Here is a 5,457-nt window from a genome sequence, read left to right as displayed (position 1 = left end):
TTGAGTATGCGGATGCCCTGGAGTCGTAGTGGAGTCAGAGCAGCATCCACACACTTGGTGAAAGTGCGGGGTGAGAGTGCAAGGCCAAAAGAAAAAACCCAGTATTGGTAAGCTTTGCCCCCAAAAGCAAACCTCAGGAACTTCCTGTGCTTCCTGTCAGGAACTTTCATATCTGACAGGGTCAACCACAGATGCCTCTCCACTGCCACCATCGCTGCCATAGACCGCCCAATGGACAGAGAGATCAGCGGTTCTTCTGAGCTCTGTGATATTCTCAGAGTTAATCTCCTCCGCCTAATCCAGCTCTTTAAGAAAAGCAAACCTCAGGAACTTCCTGTGCTTCCTGTCAGGAACTTTCATATCTGACAGGGTCAACCACAGATGCCTCTCCACTGCCACCATCGCTGCCATAGAACGCCCAGTGGACAGAGAGATCAGCGGTTCTTCTGAGCTCTGTGATATTCTCAGAGTTAATCTCCTCCGCCTCATCCAGCTCTTTAAGCAGGTCGGCCTGGTATGCCTGTAACACAGACATTGAGTGCAGACACGCACTGGCCTGACCTGCTGCCGTGTACCCCTTGCCCACCAGCGCTAATGTTGTGCACAGCGGCTTGGAGGGCAATGCCGGAGCCTTTAAGGACGATGCCACACCTGGGGACAGATAACTTGCCAGAGTCTGTTCAAACCGGGACATCGCCCTATAACTGCGCTCACTCAACCCCACCACATCCCCATAATAGTCTGAAGCGGGGACGAAGAGGCAGGCCGAGAATGGCTTAGCCCACGACCTCGACACCTTGGTGTGGAAGTCAGAGAAAAAGCAGGCTCCGGCATGGAGGTGGCGGCCTCGACCGCAGAAAGTGTTCATCTAGCTTGCTTCTCTGTGGCTCAGCCTGTTTCTCAGTGGGCCAATCAATGTTTAACTTGGCCACGGCGCGAGTAACCACCTCCACTAGCTCCTCATACTGGGGCGATTGAGGGAGAAAAACCTCATCGACACCCTCCACGTCAACCTCCTCGGAGGAAGACAGGCGGAGCGTCGAGCCCTCTCCCCGGGGGCAAGTAACTGCAGAGCGGGCTTCCGATCCCAGAGATCGAGCGCTGGATCTGGCGGGTGAGGAAGAAGATAGGGACTAGCCCGTCTCCATTCCCTCCACCAGATCCATCTGCGAACCCCACAGGTGCAGCCGCCGCTCCCTCGAGAGCCGACTCTGCGTGCTTCGCTCCCAAGCAAGCCACGCACAGACTGTATGTATCCCCACCCGTAATGTAGCGCAGGCAGGGAGGAACACAGCCTATAACGCAGCTTGCTCTCGCCCTTGGAGTGCTTAGTCTTAGCGTGAGCTTTTGACATAGTGGAGTTATTTAGTTTGGACAAACAACACTAAATAAGACTCACAAACACAGAGTTGAACTGACAAACACACAAATCGCTTGCTGAATGACAGAAAGATGACGCCGGTTCCACCGCACATGCTTTTATATTGAAAAAAAAATCTGTCATCATTCACTCATTCTCATGTTGCCATCTTCTTCTGTCTTATTCTCCACCCATCATACACACTATTAACATAAAATGCTAAATATATAATAAGTAAGGGATAATATACATCTAGCAAGTTGTTATCGCAGAATAAACACCAACAAGGTGTTTACTATGAACCCGATGCAAAGCAGAGGGTTCTTGTATGTTATTCAGCGTTGGTTTTAACGATGGTTGTTATCGGGAATAACACACCTTGGAATGTCACGACCGACCAATCAGAAATCAAGTATTCCAGAAAGTATGAATCTCGACCCAGGGTCCTTTGCCGATCCTGTTCCCCCCTCTCCACGCAACACTTTCCTGTCAGTCTTCACTGTCCTGTCATCTAAAAGCACAAAAAGGCCAAAACATTTTTTCCAGAAAGCTATGTAATAACAAGTAATAATATAGCAACTTTAGTGCAATAATATGACACTTTATGCCCTTAAAGGGTTAGCTCACCCAAAAATAAAAATCCTGTCATTAATTACTCATCCTCATGTCATTCCAAACCCATAAGACCTTCGTTCATCTTTGGAACACAAATTAAGATATTTTTGATGAAATCTGAGAGCTCTCTGACCCTTCCATAGACAGCAAGGGTACTACCACGTGTCCTTGTACGTCTTGCAATATTTACACATGTATTAGGTTAGTAGGCGGAGATAGGTGATCTTTTGTGGCTGCTCGAATGCATTCGACCACATCAGCGTCTACACCACGAAAGCAATCCGGTCGAATGCGTTTTCGACTACCTCTGGAAGTGGTTGAAAGTGGACAAGCTCAAAACGTTTCACACCCTGTTTACACCTGTATTTAGCATTGTCCACTTGTGATCCGATCGACCAAAACGCATCTTAATACCAAGTGTAAACAGGGCCACAGAAACATAGTAAGAACATCGCTAAAATAGTCCATGTGACATCAGTGGTTCAACCGCAATTTTACGAAGCTACGAGAATCATTTTTGTGTGCAAAGAAAACAAAAATAACGATTTTATTCAACGATTTGAATAAAGAGGAGACAAGATTTGATGCAGAGGAGACAAATTGTTGAATTTCATCAAAAATATCTTAATTTGTGTTCTGAAGATGAACGAAGGTCTTACGGGTTTGGAACGACACGAGAGTGAGTAATTAATTATATAATTTTCATTTTTGGGTGAACTCTCCCTTTAAGGACATCTTGCATGAGTAGCATGAGTGACATTTTTGGCATGTCCTCCTATACAAATTAGTGCATTTCACTTGGTGATATTTCATATTTGCTGAGCTTTGATGATAATGTAGTTCTGCCAAACAAAGAGTGTAAATGACACTTTTTTAAAAGTTACATATATATTTTAGGTCTAAATAAATTAGCCATTAAAATGGCATTTCATCCGTTTTTAATCATCACGTTGCTCTTCTGCATCCTGTTATAATGTAAACCAAGGACATTACATCTTAATTTATTAGGGGGAAAAAAACAGCTTCTAACTTGGGTGTCACACCCCTGGACTGTTTTTGTTGTGTTTTCATCCCTCATGTGCTCCATGACCTAGTTTTCCCTAATGTTTGATTGTGTCATTTGGTTCAGGTGTGTCTTGATAATTGTCCTCCTCATGCCATGTATTTAATCCCTAGTCTGTGCAGTCTGTGTTTGTATGGTCTACTACGTCCCTACGTGTTTGCATTGCTCATCTTCTTCGTGCGTTTAGCGTGACATTGGGAGTGTAGTGTTGTAGTGTTTTTTCTGTAGTGGTGGACAGGGGCGGTGTTTCCGTATGGCAGAGTATGACCTGAAAAAATTATCCAAACAAACTTCACATCTCTATTATAATTCGTTATTATTAAATAATAAAAATCAGAGGGTTTTACAAATATTTAACCAATGCTAAGTATTACAAAGGGCTTGTCAGTAAAACTTCGTAACGCTATTGGATCCTCAAGCTCTCAGCGAAACCATGTAACTTTACCCCCCCTCCATTCAGATTGACGCCGCGCACAGCCTGGAGACAGATCTCCACTTTTTCGCAATGCAAGGGTAAATAAATAACTGATGTTTGAAGAGTAAAGCATTTTCTTCAAACACTATGTCTGTAAAAGGCTAATGTTTTGTGTGTTTGAAGAGTGGAAAAGTAGGTTATTTGCCGTCTAGCCAATAGCCTATACTTTTTGTATAGGGATTTTGGCCAAGTCTAGGCCTTAAACAACAAGAAAAACTAAGCGCCCATATAGCAACAATAATTTAACTTTATATAACCTGTAAAAGTTGATGAAAGCGTATAATGCGATGCACTGGCCCCAGATGCGGCCGTACTATTGACAGACAAAACACAGATCTCCTCATTCGCAGGCCAAAAACCTTGTTAACTCCATTTGAGCTTGTTTTTCATATAACCTGTTAAGTGCAAATGTCTGATACAATACCAACACTGACGACGCAGTGTCGTTTAATTATTGACTTTTTTTTTAGCTTTCTTTCTTTTTTCCCAAACCCCCCCAGCGCACGCCATACCCTATGGTTTTGTGAAACGCCACCACTGGTGGTGGGCAGAGCGAGGCTTCATGAAACACTGAAACAGTCGAAGCAAATGTGCCGAGGCTTTGAAACAATTAGACACCCGTCTCTACGGTGACACTTAGTGGTCATTTTCAAGTATTGCCCTGAAACAGCATTGGCAACGAATCAGTTAAGCGAATTTACGAAAAATTATTACCTATATGTTGTGCTCATCATTCCAGCATGTTGGTTGGGGGAGTGGTTAATGTGCACGACTGGCATGCTGTCAGGACCTGTCACTTTGGGTTTGAAAATACCGGGTGAAGCATGTATATAATTGTAATAAATATTTGAAAGCTGTGTTTTTATTGTTCTGTTCTTGTAACGTGTTGTAACATCTCTCTGACAACTGAATGAACTCTTTGTGAATATGTTATTTTGGTCATGAAAAAATTAACATTAATAAAAGACATCAAGCCACAATTGGCTTTTTTTTTTACAAATAAAGATTTTTATTTAAATATGTTAATTGTTCTGCTGCATTAACTCCACTTTTATACTTTGCGGGAGTTAGGTTAAGACAGATGTGCGATTGTGTTGTTTGTTCCCGACCTTGCCGATCAAAAGCAGATTCGGGTCTCGAAACACTTGTGAAACGCCCCGATGCTTTGAATCGCCTTAGTCATGTGACATGGGTGTTTCGAATCACACTTCGGAGCAGTGTTTCGAAACATCTGCGCTTCGGGATCTCGACACCGTGTCAAAACGTCAGTTTCGCGTCAGCCATCCCTACCCATCTGAACAGGCCACAGTTCTCATGTCATTCTTCACTGTAAAACCTAACAGCGAAAATCTCTAAATTAAATGAGTTCATTTAACTTAATAAAAAAAAAAAAGTTAATTCAACTCAATACATATTTGTGATGTGAACTCAAAAAATAATTATATTAAGCAGAACTCAATCTGAATAAGTTACTAGAAATATTTTAAAGGGGTCCTATTATGCTCTTTTACAAAGTCTTGATTTTGTTTTGGCGGTGTACTAGAACAGGCTAAAGATAATATTGATCATGTTCTATTCTGTAATGTTAATAGAAATCATACACTGTCAGAATAAAAAGGTTGCATTCTATGCATGCAACAGCCGGTCACTGGCAGTCCCTGAAAATGAACCATGGTTTTACTATAGTGACCATAGTTCAACTGTAGTATTTATAGATTTGAAGCATGTGTAAACACAAATATAACCTAATAAGTTACAATTAAGGCATATTGAATGTTAAAATGCATTTTAAACATAAAGTTAAGTGCTTATCATTACCCATTTTACTCTTAGTAATTTAATAATTTAATAAATGTCATAATTTAAAAGTTTAGTTCAGAAGTATCGAATCGGTATCGATATCGACGATACTGCCTTGAAAAATATCAGTATCGTATCGAAAAC

The sequence above is a fragment of the Sinocyclocheilus anshuiensis genome, unplaced genomic scaffold (genome assembly GCF_001515605.1).
Source record: "Sinocyclocheilus anshuiensis isolate Anshui unplaced genomic scaffold, SAMN03320099.WGS_v1.1 scaffold126, whole genome shotgun sequence".
Classification (NCBI taxonomy): domain Eukaryota; kingdom Metazoa; phylum Chordata; class Actinopteri; order Cypriniformes; family Cyprinidae; genus Sinocyclocheilus; species Sinocyclocheilus anshuiensis.
The sequence above is the reverse complement of the archived record's forward strand: the minus strand, read 5'-3'. Positions refer to the sequence as shown.